Genomic DNA, 16,401 nt, shown 5'->3' on the forward strand with positions numbered 1-16,401 from the left:
ATGCGAGTCATTTTCGAATGTGAGTTCCGTCGTGGAACTAATGCAGCGCAGGAAAGCCGAAATGTTAACGAAGTGTTTGGCAAGAATGTATCTAACGAACGTACAGTATTTCAATGGTTCAAAAAATTCCAATCTGGAGATTTTGATCTTCAGAATGAACCACGCGGGTGGCCTAAGAGCAAGGTGGATGACGATCAACTGAAAGCTGTAGTGGAAGCAAATCCATCTGAAATGATGCGTGGACTAGCAGCAAGGTTTGAAGTTACCATCCCAACAATATTAAGTCATCTGAAAGCAATCGGAAAAGTAAAGAAGCTGGATAGGTGGGTTCCGCATGAGTTGAGCGAGCGTCAGCAACGGAACCACTTAGAGGCTTGCTGTTCTTTGGTATCAAGACTAAAAGGCGATCCATTTTTGCACCGGATAGTCACGTGCGATGAAAAGTGGATACTTTACGATAATCGCAAGCGTTCGGCACAATGATTGGACAAAAATCAAGCGCCAAAACACACCCCAAAGCCGAGTATACACCAAAAAAACTAATGGTGTCTGTTTGGTGGTCTAGCTCGGGTGTTATACACTATAGTTTTATGAGACCTGGGCATCGATAACGGCGGACCTCTACTGTGAACAGTTAGAAGAAATGATGAGGCAGCTGCAAATTAAGCAGCCGAGATTGGTCAACAGGAACAGACTAATCCTCCTGCAGGAGACCGCTCGACTACACGTTGCAAAATGGACATTACTTAAACTATAGGAACTGGACCTGGAAACACTTTGTCACCCACCGTACTCGCCAGATCTCGCGCCAACCGATTATCATTTTTTCCGAGCTTTAGACAATTTTTTGTAAGGAAAAATATTTAATTCCCAACATGCAGAGGAAAACGCCTTTCGCGATTTTATCACCAGCTGCTCTCCAGATTTTTTCGCTAGCGGTATTAATAAGCTATCGTTAAAATGGCAACGTTGTATTGATAGTTTAGGTGCATATTTTGATTAATTATATTATTTATTGCCCAAGATATAATAAGCTAAACTTTCGGTCTCAAATCCGACATTTCATACTTAATGACCCTATATATATATATATATATATTAATTAAAATATAGGAAAAGGAATATTTCCATATAATTATATATGTTACATGCTTGGGTGTGTAGACGTTTTAGGCAAACGTAAAAAAAATAAACTATTATTACGAACAATACTTTGCAAAGGAATATTTAAATCATACTTAATTATTCTTTGACTTTTGTAGTTCATTTGTATTAATTAAAAGAAAATCATGTGAGAGAGAGAAAAAGAGAGAAGGAGAGCTTATAATTTACCTAGAGCTGTAAATAAACCATCGCCCACATCATTATGAAAGAAATTATAAGCTCGATTTTTCTCATAACTATAAGAACTTTTTGATAGTATCTAAATAAAAAATAAAATATTCATAAAAAAAGCCAAAATCTAAGCAACTCTTATTCAGGTAAAACCTTTATAAGGAATAGCAGTAAATTTGATGAATTTTATCTCAATATTTTCAGGATCATTTTTTTCACTAGAATCAATTTTGGACCTATCCAAGATCTCAACAGTGATGAAAAAAAGGAATCAGTTTTGACAAACTATCGCTAATATCTAATAAAAACAAGTATTTAACATCGTTGGTTAAATGTACATATTATACATATAAAATATAAATATACCTTTTGAGTCACCAAGAAACAGATTTATGTTTCCAATTATAGGATAAGCTTTAGGTCCTAAATATTTTTTCACCATGTCATATTCCTGAAATTTATTTATTAAATATTTAATGACGTAGAATAATATAGTTATTATTATTGTTGAAACAATAACGTATGCAATGTATTCCATGTTGAATTGAACAAATTAGAAATAACAGAAGTTATGTGTGTGTTTAATTAATTTAAAAATACTACTTTACTTTTGTTTGTAAATATGGGATAAATACAAAAATGACAGTCAAAAGTAAGTTCCTTTATCTTCGCGTCTTTACAGGAACTGAAGATAAATGAACGAACTTGAGCTTATTTAAGACAAACCAAAATTGTACTTTGTCCATGTCTTTAGGATACTTTCAGTACAGGAAAACAAAATAAATACAAGAAAATGTTTTTTATCAATTCATTTATAACGTATTTATTAATACTAGTTTTGCATATTTGCAATCTATCATTAACATAGTTTCCATGATTGTAAAAAGTAAGTCGACTTTATAAATATACATTTTTTTTATGGAAATTTGTTTTATTCTTTTTCCTAGTAAAATTAATTCATATTATCTTATGTTAACAAAAAATTCTTAAAAAAACAAATGGAATTAGAGTAGTTTATCTGGCATTATTATATAAATATATCGATTAGTAGTTATTATTCGAGATAAATTCATAGTTTTTTCATATCTTATTGAAATATTAATTTAATTAATAAATAATTGTTAAAAAAATTTACATTGGTAATTTACAATCAGGTTTTTTATCAGAATGACTCAATAATTGTCAAAAACTTTAACGATAATTTATAAACTAGTCTACTCAAGCAAGAAAAAATGTGAGAGTACTTCTTAGTTGCTAAAAAATTTTAATAAGAATCGTTTTTATCTACCTCAATTTTATTCACAAGTATCAAAAAATTTGATTCAGCGATAATACCAATTTATCGATTACATTTAAACAAGATATAAACATCTTACACAATATTTATAAAAATTACGCGAACACCTACATGAGGGTTTATGATTGGCTAATATGGAGACAATTGACTAATATATGGTTGTCATAACATAAGGTTTCAGAAAATCATGCAGCTGGCTTTTCTCAGAATTATGAGAACTGTTAGATATACTATAAAAAGATATCAAGAAATTTTAGAAAAATAAAAAAAAGGAATAAAAAAAAATTAAACATGTCTAAGCGCTTTGTAAAAGGAGTGTTTCGTAATCCCCACTCAGCTGCTAAGTGTTGTATATGTGTGTGTTTGCTTAAAACTGCGTACTACGAAGTGTAGATCCATATTATCTCAAATCACACATTTAAAAATAAAAGGTAATTCTTTAACTGGCCACTAGACTATACACGTTCCTCACAAGCAAAACTGTTTCATAGTATTTAAGTAAGACTGCAACTTTAGAAAAATTGAAAATCTCTATTTACAGAATCATATCTTTAATATGAGGAGTTGTAGCTCTCTTTTCTGAGAGTCACGATGATACAGAATAGTATTAGTAAAGTGATGGGTCGTTCGCATCTTTTACTTAAGTAGGTAAAGTCTCCTACTCCTAAAGTAAAAAAAGTCTCCTACTTGAGTTAGGAGAAGCTCAGCTTTCAGAGTAAATATTAAACAAACATTTAAAATTAAATATATTTTTAATAAGTAATAATATTGAATAGTAATGTGTTTCTTTTACTATAATTTTTGGAGAGAAAATTTCGTTAGAATAGTTGTGATTCAAAACTCGATGAAACGAAAAAAATACGACCAAAATTGTTCAGTCCTTTGTCAAGCATCTAAATGAATTAGTTGCAACCAAAAAAAAATACTTGAGTGTCTTAACCTATGATAAAGATATCTCAAATACACAGAAAGACTATCATGTACCTGAGTTTTACAAAAAGGATATATTCTATTTAATTAGTTTACGACAAGGTATCTTTCCGTTGACAAACATTCTACAATTCTTGTGTCTATCTATGGCTATCGCATTCGGCATTCTATCTTAATTGATACAATTTAGAAAGTGATAATTTTTGTTAGCTATCCCCATCCCAATATCATACCGGTGCCCTTTGGTATATATGGTAACATTATTATAATAAATATACCCTTCAATTATCTTACTCCTGATACTCTGGATTCGTTTCATTCTCTCGAAGCTTAGTTTTAAGAAGGTTTCTTTCAACGAAACTAATTATCGTTGAAATAATCGAAAAAGTAACACAGTGAAAACGGGGTTAGCTATTTATTTGGAAAAAAGTGTGACAATAGTTTCACGTAATAATTCTAAACGCATAACGCGCGAACGAAAAAAAAAAGAAGAAAAAGAAGAGGAAGTTGAAATAAAATTCAAGAAGCGTAAAACTATTTCTTCTCAATTGAAAAATACGTTTCTTCGGGGCTTGTGTATCGATATACGAATTTCTCCCTTTTTTCTTCAGAAGATACCAAAGACTTGCCTTCTTTTTCACTCTCCTACTACAGTCCACCCTTTTTCTCCCTTTTCCGTCTATCGATACTTTCGTATTGGAGTCACGTGGTCGGCAGCCTCTTGTTATCGCCGTGGCAGCAGCGACCCTCCTCCTTCTACTCTTTCTTTTTCTTTTGCTTGTTCCAATAACAGCCCTTCGATACACGTGGAGAAGCGTGCGCTCAAACTATTCTGACCAAACACGAGCCATTATTGGAATTAAAACTAGAAAAACTAAATTCTTGAATCATTTGAAACTCAAGGTAATTTAGTTTTTTTTACAATTGTATTATCAATAGTTTTTACTTCTTCCTTTTTAAAAAAAAGTGCGTGTTTTGTAGACTTCCGTTATCTTTTATATTTCAATATTTAAATTAAAATTTGAAATTAAAATTAAATTAAAAATTAGTATTATTTTAAATTGGTACAGAGTTTTTAATTCCCCACAGTCAAATTACACATTTTGTAATTATCCACGGTACAAATTGCAAATTGTAATCGATTTATTTTTGATATTGAACAAATGCCTTTCTTTCTAGAATTAGAACACGAAAATTAAACTCTTGTGTCGTATAAAATGTAAGTAAAATTTCTTTTATCGATACTAGTAGCATCTTTGATTCTTGTGTAAACGTGTGTGCGCGCGCGTAAAGACGTATATATACTTTGACATTATATATGGGGGTGAATTATGTCTGCACTCCAGGAACAGCTTATGGCATTTATTAGAAGGTTGAGGGTACTTGAGAATTACGAGCTTTCCTCCGTGCTACGCAAGACTCTCACTTTTTCATTTATACGTCCATCGTAAACGGCTGGTCGTTATCAGCCCAACACCTTCTTCAACGCTTTTCAACAATTTACTGCCCTATTTCTCCCTTAACGAAAAAAAAGAAGAAGGTGAGAACGTCTAGGAATTCCTATGTAACGATTACAGGGGATAATTTCCTACACTGATATCACAGATTTTTCTTATCCCTTCCGAATAAAAAGCAAAACACACACGAGCAATAAATGAGATCAAATAAACATGGTAGCCGAAAGACAAAATTCACAAAATAACTAGGTCAATCGAACAAAAACAAAATGTCCACCGATATCAATTGTATTCGTTCGATTTTAAAATTATGTCCAACTCTTTTTTCGACATCATTCACAATCTTTAGGATTATTAACCTCTTAGGCTCGACTGAATGTGGTGAGGGGCTGTTTCTCTGTAAGGCAAGGTTTAACGAAAATTTTAGTACATTTTAATGAAGTTTTTCATAATTAAATTATAATTTTTCTCAAAGAAATGATACACATATACTTTACTTATGGTAAGACCATTTACTTTAATAATTAATAATAAAATTAAGTATAATATATTTTAAAAAATGTTATCTGCAAAAGCCACTATAGCGGCGCATCCTACTGGAAGATGAAATTCGCGAAAGCTATTATAGTGACACGTAGTACCTAAAACGTTAAAATAGATGTTTTATAATAATAACAACAATGAACGATCTTTTAACTTTAACTGCTATACGTTTAATTACTCTTCAAGTTTAGCTTACTCGACATCACCATCAAACTCTTTCTTTTTCTCTTACAAAGATTTACGCATACATACGTATATGTGTATGTATTCGTATGTGTGTGTTAGTTCGAAGTCTAGAACGAATCGGGAAGTCGAGCGACGAGGACGAGCGTAATCGATGCTTTTGATCTACTGAGAACTCGAAAGGGCGAACGAAGCTGTTAAACGTATCACAAAGGGTCGCCCTACTCCCCCATCGTCCTTCTCCCTTCGTCCATCTCCTCCTCATCCACCCCCGTTTAAAGCTACGTCGTTCCAGTACGCGAAAGTACCATGAGCCACCTACCTAGTGCACCTACCTCCTAGCGATCGGATTGGGGGCTCATTGAATTTTAAAATATCAAATAGGGTTAACGCAGACATCAGAGAAGGCGAAGTACTCCTTTCGTAAAGAGCTTCGGCGCTTTTACCAAGTTCTCTCTTTCTTTCTTTCTTTCTTTCTTCTTTTACACTACCCACACCCCTTCGTTCAACTCATTTTTCATCCTTTGAGTATGAAAAATTTTCTATAACGATCCATACCGCAGAGGAGCTACATTTCTTTTTCCCCCCCCCCCTTTTTTTATATCTCTTCATCTCTCATCACGATGATACTTAATGCTATCTTCTCGTCAAGATGATCCCTTCAAATCGTTTCATAATTAATTAGAAAACTTTTATTTCGTTATAATCGATCAATAAAACAAAATCCAATAATTCGGAATATTAAATTGTATCAATTGTAAATGTATGTTGTTTTAAAATTTAAGCAAATATGGTGTTGTTATAGTATTCTCAACGCAAAACTATCTTGTAAATTTGTATCATAATTAAAACGTTGATGAGACCAGGTAGCCCTAATTTGGGCGACAATAAGGGCCACGTAATCCGTAATTCTGTTTATTCTTTTTTTTTCATTCAACGATCTACGAAATAAAACAAGAATTGCAGGAATAAAAAAAGAACAAAAGTTATTAGAATTAATGCAAAAGATATTTATAATACTTTATAGATATTTTGATCATGATAATCCCACTTTCAAATATCGTATAATTAGTTAAAAGACTCTAATCGGTCGTGGAATAAAATACAAAAAAAAACCAAATAATCTATAAAAATGAAAAATAACAAATGTACGAAAAATAAAAGAAAGAAGAAATATGAAACTCGAAAAAAGATTTAGATGAAAAGAAAGAAGTCACGTTATGGGAGGATTTAACGACCCTACAAAAGACACATATCGTTAGGGTAGGTCTTTAGTTTGGGATCTTTTTCCGGTCAACGATGAACCTTAGGGGTTGGCCTAATTCGTCATAACGTTTTTGTATCCCGTTTTGACGGGTGGAGTTAATACTACTCGTAGAAAATCCAAGGACGTGACCTTAGGACCGATGTCTCTATCCCACATATACCAAAGAAAAATTCTTAAGAGGAAGTCAGGAGTTCTGAGAAAAAAGGTTTCCTTCCTTTTTCGAAAGGTGAATGAAATAACGATGGAAACAAGGTTACGGATTTAGAAATGGAAGGGGAATGGGTATAGGCGGTGTGGTGTGGTTGGAGAATTTTATGACGCGATTAAATGTGTCGAACGCTAATTGCTTTTTTTTACGGGCACCGAAACTAAAAAAGAATAAAACACAAAATAAAACATAACCCCACAACAACAAGACAACCAAAAAAAAGCCGATCGAATGTTCACGTTCGTATCGGCATGGTCGCGTTCCTCGAGTTCTCGCGCGTGTCACGTTGAATCGATCGTAAAAAAGCGCACCGGTTTAAGCAACCGAGAAAACCAACACGCACTCTCGAACTTCGTAAATGTACCAGGTTGTCTTTCTTTTTTTTGTGGCCAGGATTTGGAAAAAAAAGAAAGAAAGAGAAAAAACCAAACCCGCGGCATTCGATATTATTGGTTTCAAAATATTAATGAATTCGGGGTGTGTTCCGTGTGACTTTTTTCTTCTTCTTTTTTCTTTCTTTTCTTCATTCGTCCGCGAACTCAAATCTACTTTGTCTTTAATCTCCGATGTTGTGTGTTACATGTGGAGGAAGGGGACAGGGAGACCCTTCTTATTAATATTCCATAATTTTTAGATTTTTATTTGTTTCTTTTTATCGCGACATTGTGCATTAGTTAGTGAAAGATTTCATATTCGTTATAGGGTTTTATTAGTTTCAAGTTTCTAACGATGGTACTTTTATTATTCCAGGAAAGGAAGAAAGTATCTTATAAAAGTTCCGAAATCTGAATTTTTATTGGTATAGTTGAAGAAAATTATATTTCTCATTTTATGACCGATCGAGACCGGTTTTTTTCGAGCTCGGCCAACAGTGGCAACGCCATTTTTTGTTCTTCAAACACGAACGGGTAATTAGAGATACGTTAATTTAGTATCTTCCGTGTCGTAGATAACACATCCATCCAACCGCCCATCCATCCATCCATTCGTATATGTGTATGTGTATGTATATGTGTACATGTGTGTGTGTTTATGTATGGGAAATTGGCAGAGTGTGGAGAATGCGGAGGTATTTCCGGCAATTGGCGGATAATTGGGCCGAGTCATGCGAGGATCCAACGTTCGCCCTTTAATCGGCCGCTCGTTTTCGTTCAAATAAACGAGAACTCAGAAGTGTTTCAAACATTCGTGTAAGACTTCTGAATGTATCTTCCCGATGCTCACTTATTTATCTAATCTTTCGATCATCCCTCTGAAACATAATTTCGATTAAAACATATACGATATTAATTAATTAAAAGAAGAAAAATCTAACAAACAACATTAACATATATTTTAATCGAAACAACATTATTATACATATAAAAATATTTTTATTTCCACGAAAATCTCCTGAAATAATTATGTAATTATAAGATGAAAATGTACGAAGTGTATTTGTTAAATATAAAAGAAACAAAAAAGAAGTAGCAAAGTTTTACAACATAAATTTCAATTCATTCTAGATTTGAAAGAAGAATAAGAATAATAATAACAAGAAGAAGAAGAAGATGGTTTGAAACGTATTGTTCATCTTTAATTTCTTAACAGTAGTTTCAATACAAATTTCGAAGCTCGGAAAACTTTCGACCTCGAAGGAATTCCATTCGTAAAGGGTTGTGACCTTGAAGGTGAAAGTAACCAACCAACGAGCTACCCACCCACCCTTAAGCACGAGTTCACCCGGGCGACCCTTTTCCAAGCGGCTCGACGTAACTCTCGCGTATCTCTGCTATTTCCTACTCGACGAATTGTCGAGATACAAAAGATCCCCACGAAAGAAAGAGAAAGAGAAAGAAAAAAAGAAACAAAGAAACAAAGAATGAGAAATTAAACAAAAAAAAAAAAAGAAAAATAGGGGATAGATGAGGAAGGAAAAAAAAAAAGAAAGAAAGAAAAAAGTAAAGGAAGGAAGGAATTGTTAGAACGTTCTTGAATTCTCGTTAAAGGATTTTCGAAAAAGAGAAGAAAAAAACCGAATAAGAAGAAGAAGAGAAATAAAATGAGAAGGAGGAGAAAGGGAGAAGAAAAAGAGTGGTCGCGAAGTAAGGAGGTTAGGTGTCCAACGGTGGCGTCCTCTGGTGAGCTTTTCACCAATCGATACGAGAGTTCGAGGGTAGACGTATCTTCGAGATGGGGGATTAGGGTGCGGCGACGTTGCACGACGGCCCGGAGAGACCAAGAAGAGGAGAAGGTGGTATACTGGTAGGAGAATTCCTACTAACAGGACGAACGGGGGTTTAAAGAAAGAAAGAAAGAGGGAGAGAGAGAGAGAGAGAGAGAGAGAGAGAGAGAAAGAACGAACGATCGTGGATCGTCGAGGGTGCAAAAGAGGGTCGATTCAGCGCTGGACCAAGGTCCACTCTCACTTCTGCCGACATAGAACGAGAGAAGACGTAGACGAGTTGGTGGAGGGACTGAACGGGAGGAGGTGGCGCGAGGGGTTTAGGGGAATGTAAGGGAAGAAAGGAGAGTAGTAGTAAACCTGGGTGGGGAGAAAAGCACCGGAAGAGGGAACGTGAGGGGTTGAAAAGGAACCAAGGGAGGACAAGAGTGAGAGCGAATCGAGAGCGAGAGTGAGATTGGCCTGCCGGGTGAGCCCAACGGGGTGAGACGCTAAAGGGTTCTCATACCCTCATCCTCACTCTCTCACCCTCTCATCTCTCTCTTTCTCTCTCTATCTATCTCTTTCAATCCCTCTTTTCAACTCTCTCTCTCTCTCTTTCTATCCTTCACCCGGAGAAAGTGAACAGTGGTGATCAACCTTACTTTCATCCCTAAATTCATAAACTTAACACATTTTTTTTTATTTTTATTCATAAATTTTTTACCATTTTCACTTGGTTTATTAGAATTGAATTGCAAAAAAAAATGTGTCTGGGGGATGAGACTTTTATATTTAGTATAATGTACTTTTTCTATAAAATTCGTGAACAAACGAGATTATTTTTTTTGTTCTTTTTCTTCTCTTAGATCATTTCTGGTCACGCTAGTGTGTTGGTTAGAACAGTATAATCCTATAACATTTTCTAATTCCCGAGGTGGCTCATTTCAAGTCGGCTCAGTAATACGTAGAACATAGTAATTGCGTGTAGTAGGATGGTCGAAAAGCACGCAATTATGTTGTTCGGGTTATGCATGTAACTATCAACGGTAGTAATCTCTGTAAGGTGTAATATTACACAACCCCGTCATTTTCGCGCTTTATGTCGCGAAATCGTATCTGCTACTGCAAACCAAGCCCTATTTTCACCTTACACCTCTATTTGTACTTTAACACGTTTTATATAGCAGTCTCATTATTCGCGAGCTCACGATCTACTTCTTTCTTTTATTTTTAATTAGAAAAGTTTATTCGCAAATTACGCAATATAGTCTAGTCAAAGTATATTATTTATACCAACTAATTTTTGTTTTATTTTTTTTATTTTCATAATTAAATTCAGTACTTTATCGTACAAACGAGAAACGTTTGAGAGTATGGAAAATGTTTTTTATTTTTAATTTAATTTTTTCTTTTATATTAGGTCTACCTAAAAGTTCTGTTCGTTTTTAGAATAAAATAAAATAATACATTTTTCATCATTAAAATTGAATAAACTTTATTCAATAATATAATAACCATAATTATTTGTGACTTTTAATTATTTGTGATCTGCGACTTGAAAAATTGAACCAGTGTTTGTTTGAACGGACAGAATTTTCCATATATATATAATTTTAAATAGGACTACGATTTGTGTTAGAAAATATTTTATTGAAAATTTTAACAGCACGAATAGTTGAAATTTGGAACAAAGTAGTTTTTATCTATTGATAGAATACACGGGACATACACACACATATATAGGATGAAAGACGAGAAAAAGAAAGAAAAAGTGAAGAAGAGTGGAAGGAGATGAATAAAGAAAGTAAAGAAGAAGAAAAAGAAAGGAATAAAGAGAGCTTTATTAGAGCTGGAAGAAAAACAAAGCATCGGCAAAAAACATGGATAGGCGGGTCCCCTTTAAGTAACTCCCGTGGAAAGTCACTCGACGAGTATTGTCTACTCTACTACGTGAGTCGCCTATTCCTCTTTCCCCTCTTTCTTCTCCTCCTCCACCTCTTTCTACTCTCTGCCACTGGAAATTATAATTAAGAAGAACGGAGGGGTTCGAAAATTTGGAATCATCGCGATCTTCCTCAAGACGACGAAGATTTTGCTCTTTTAGAGTAGAAAATAAACGGAAACTCTGACACGCTTGGGATTTCAATTTATCAAAGATAATAGCCAAGGTCATCAATATAATTCTATCACTAAAATGAATTTTAAAAAATGATTCCTTAAAATTAAATATTATCTCTGTCATAGTTATTTTTGTATAACATTGTAATAGAAAAATGTTTCAATGGTTAAACTTATTGTAAGAATCGAAACGAGTTCCTAAAAATCATTTAATTATGGAGAAAAATTAATCTTAAAAAATTATATATAAATATCTACCACTAATTGTTTCCGTACGAAGTAATATATATAATTATTCCAAACATTAAATCTACTTTTAAGAGTTAAAACGCGTTCGTCGAATATAGAGTTGATCGAAATAGAACAATTTATTTCAACGACTTTACGAATGGGGTCTTCTTTTTCCTGAAGGAAAGAAGAAGAAAAAAGAAAAAAAGAAGAAAAAAGAAAAAAAAGAAGAAAAAATAAAAAAGAAGAAAAAAGTAAAAAGAAAAAAAATAAATAAATAAAAAAAAGAAGAAAGAAGAAGGAGATAAAAGGGGGAGGGGATGAGGGAGAGGAAGGGGAAGGAAAGAATTTTATGGAGGTAACGTATTTCGCATGGTACGTAATATGTGTAGAACGAAAGCGTAGGAATCGAAAGGAGGGGAAAGCATCGGGAGAGATTGGAAAAAGACGAGCATGCAAATGGACCGGCCGCTTGAATTTTCTCCAAGCATTTCACCTCTACCTATATCTTTTTAAAAGTGTGAGCTAGAATAGTGCGTAAGTGTGTGTGTGTGTGTGTGTAGCTTGCTTATGCGAGTGTATTTGTAAATACGGGGTTGCGCGGGCACGTTTCCTCCTACATACTCGTTTACGAGCGCATGTAGAGGCGTATTCGAAGAGACGAACCGTCCATCCTTCCAACCTGAAACGAAACTAAGGGAAATTGACCGGTGCACAGTGGTTCTCTAACTTTTCTTCACACATATACACACACCCAATTCTTTTTCTTATCTAATTATTCTTTCCTTTCTTCTTAGGATCGTACCCAAAAAGTTTGTCAAGAAAATAAATAATCATCAAAACAACGACACATTATTTTTCATTGATTTGTCATTCTATTGTAAATTTGATATTTTTAAGATCGTAACAAAACATTTTGTCAAAAATATTGAAAATCATCAAAACAACGACACATTTTTCATTGATTTGTCATTCTCTTGTAAAGTCGTTATTTTTAAGGATAATAGTGAAAGGGTTAATCCGTAAAATGTAAGAGAATCGATAGAACGAGAAACGCAATTTTAGTAATTTTTAGAAAAGAAAGGGAAAAAGGGGCCAATTAACTTAATGGATTTGACGATATTTTTTTGCGAGCACGTACAGTAGACGCTAAGGCTTTTCCACCACGTGCGGGAAAAGACATTATACCGAGGAATGGCTCGTAAAAGAGTAACAGGGAAAATTGAATTGTTTTCGGTGTCGTTTATACGCCATTTCTTACCTTGTTCAAATAATCATCCTTCTCATCCCACATGAAATCACTTGTTTTCCACGCTTACGACCTATCAACAACAAAAATTCCAAATGCTTCGAAACATCTTAACGGTTCGGAAATATATAAGAAAGTACAACAAATTTCCAACACCTAAGACCTAAAGACAAATTCATAATACTTCTTCCAAGATCTTCAACACGGTATCGAATTTTCAGTGAAAGTAGAAAAAATATAACTTGGTTCGTCTAGTTGGAATAGAATAAAAAGAAAAAAAAAGAGGAAAAAGAAATGGACGATCGATAGATCGAGGGATAAAAAAAATAAGGAAGAAAAAAAGTAGTAGGAGAAGAAGAGAAGAAACGTAGAGCCTAAAACGGGTTTCCTTCGGGAAAGACGGATGCAAAAGGCAAAATACAGTGAGAGGGGTTGGCCAGCTAAGTGAGAGCAAGAGAGAAAGAGAAAGAGAGAGAGAAAGCGAAGAAGAAAGAGACGGAGGTGGTAAGGTTGGGTAGAGAGAAAGAAGAAGAGAGGGGTCGGAGGGTGGAGGGTGGAAGGTGGAGGTGGAGGTAGAGGAAAAGAGAAAGAAGAGTCAGTTGTAGGAGGGTTGATATCGGCGAGAAGGTGAGCTTTGGAACGCAATGTCCGGCCTGGTCCAGCCGTCGGAGATGCGAGTATTGATCTAGGCTCAGACCCAACCACCCTTTTCCTCCCTCCTCGGCCACCTCCGACCACCTCCTTCGTCTCCTTCGTCTCCTTCGTCTCCAGCTCAGTTCGCGAAAGCCACCCCTGCCTGCCTGCTTGTTCCTAGGGGGTCGCCTCAGCCAAGAAGAGAGAAAGGGATGCTCGATGCACGAGCTAAGAGCAACCAACAGGGACAGCAAAGTATTGACTAGAATGAGAGACCAAATCCTACTTGCTAGAGCAAGAAAGACGGTTCAATGAGGACTGAGGTACGCGAGGGAGGAACGAGGGAAGAACGAGGGAGAAGAGAAGAGAAGAGGGTCGAAGGCGGAGGACCTCGAAGTCCGGCTTTTCGAGCTGCCCCTTCAGCTACGCACGTTCACTCTCACCTCCGGTCTCCTCCTCTTACATTAGACACGCTGCAGTGGTTCTCATTCGCTAACTCTAACTCTTCCTTAGAATTTTTTTTACTTCTACATCTTCGAAAATGTATTTTTCTGTTTAAGTTGTTCGTGACAAATGTATTTCTTTTATATCTATTTGAGATTTGATTCAACTAAATATTAGGTAGTGTTACTGTTTGGTTTGTAATTTTGTTGGAATATTTTTGGGGATGTACGAATAGTTGGATGGATTTTTTATCGATTGTGAAAAGAGGGGTTCACACCGAAATTGGAAACAGCCACACCCTAAAGTTAGAAAAATATCATGAAATTTGTAAAATCGTTAGATTTTTAAAGTAAAGATTTTTTTTGGAGAAATATTTAAATATGGAATGGATTATCGTATGTTAAAAAAAAGGTTGAGGTGGTGTACCGATGATAACGTACGTACGAATTTACTCGAAATCTCAAATAAATTTAGTCTCTCGTTGGAATTGTGTAGGTTCTTGCACGGTACCCGTGCTCACTCGGAGATTAGTATTAATTTATAGCTCTGCATGATACGACAGAAAGGTGGTAGTACGATAGTAGGGAAGCGCCGGGATCCACAAGGAAACGAGTTCTAAGTGAAATTTTTTGATTCCTTTTCATACCATACCGTTTCTTCAATTCATATTATTTTTAATCTTTTATTAAACAATTTGAAAGAAAGCTGGCTGATATTGATGATATAATTATTCCCTTTAAATGAAATATTTAATATTAAAAATATAAAATATTTTTCATTATGGTAAACGCAAAACTAAGTATCATAAATACTAAGTCGGTAATTTTGTGACTCCTTGTTTTTCTTTCTTTTTTCTCTCACCGAGCATGGTTTTTCTTTTTTTATTAACTCTCTTAGAGGCTTAAGATGCGGTCTTTGGTATGACGGAAGCCTTGCCCTGAAGACTTTTATCGTCCTTATGGCGTTATCTTATTAAGCGTATAACGGAGGACCAAGGGATGTTAGCTGAATGATCGCAACCGCGTGCGACAAGGAAGAAAAATGAACAAGAGACGAGAACCTACCCCACGGTCCATCGGTCATCACCCAAAAACCATCCCATTTTTCTCTTCCCTGACTCTATTCGTCTTCTTTTTACCCCGACCATCGTTTTTACTTTCTTTTTCTTCCTGCACGTTTCTTATATCGTCCATTTAATGAATTTGTCCAAACTATTATTTATCCTATTTTATACATGTTATAATTTTTATTATACGAGGTAAATAATTTTCTACTGTACGAAAATTAAAATTTTTCTATGAAAGATACACATTGGATTTTTTTGGGTTTAAATTTCATTTCATTTTATTCCATTAATCTTAGAACTATAATATTTGATGAAGAATTTTAATAGCTTGTAATTAAAATTTATATTGAAAAATATATATTAACGTTTATAATAAAATTTCGTTGAATTTAATTTATAGTCCAACTATAAAAAAAAATTTTAATTAAATAATATTTAATAAAATAATGTTAATTACGTTTAAATTAAGATTAATATTAAAAAATATATCAACTTTCGATACTAAACAAAAATAATAAGAATTATTAATATTCAACGAAACAAAACTTGAGAGTTCGATTAAAATTTAATATAACAAATATACGAACAAAATAATAAAAATGAGATATCAATTTAGGGTAATGGTAAAATGTGGGATGGTAAGGAAAGGTAGGAGAGGTATGAGAGGTATGAGGGAGGTAGGTGGGGGTGCTACAGATATATAAAATGCAATGAAAACGAGAAGTGAAATTGAAATCGGTCTCTCGACCTCTCGACCTCGAGTCGAGGAGAACGATCTCTCTTTGGAAGCTCGCGAGGGACTCCGGGCAAAGGAACCCTGCGACCCAGTCCCGAAGACTTTGACCCACATCATATCGCTCGTTTTTGCCTTTACCTTCTCCTTCTAAGTTTCTTCCCTCTCGAGACTATTATCTTAATCCCATACCTCCTCTTTAAGGGGTCGTCTTCTTCGAATTCACTCGTCTTGTGTTGTGTGTTGTGTTAAACACATTTTCGATTCTTCCTTTTCGACGAGTAATTCGATCAATCCAATCGAAACAACACTTTTCTTTTCCGTCAATTTGAACATGAACACACAAACATATTTCATTTTTATTTTTCATACTCGTATCGAAACTTCGACTATCCTCTTTGATACGTGCATTGGAAAAATAGAAAAAGAAAAGAAAAAAAAGTTACCGATAAGCAATTCAGTAAACCGTATAAACTTGTTCAAGAGTATCTATGAAAATGGAAAATAATCTGATCGATATAAAAAGTGATATAAAATCCTGCATAAAAATCGGACTTCATCGAT

General features: G+C 34.6%; 1 pseudogene; it reads left to right on the forward strand.

Moving 5' to 3' along the window:
* LOC107064936 (histone-lysine N-methyltransferase SETMAR pseudogene) lies at window positions 1-483 on the forward strand (annotated as a pseudogene).
* Window positions 484-16,401: the final 15,918 nt, after the last annotated feature.

This window comes from Polistes dominula, unplaced genomic scaffold, assembly GCF_049000335.1.
Source record: "Polistes dominula isolate Pdom_NZ unplaced genomic scaffold, Pdom_raw_medaka contig_49, whole genome shotgun sequence".
Lineage (NCBI taxonomy): Eukaryota > Metazoa > Arthropoda > Insecta > Hymenoptera > Vespidae > Polistes > Polistes dominula.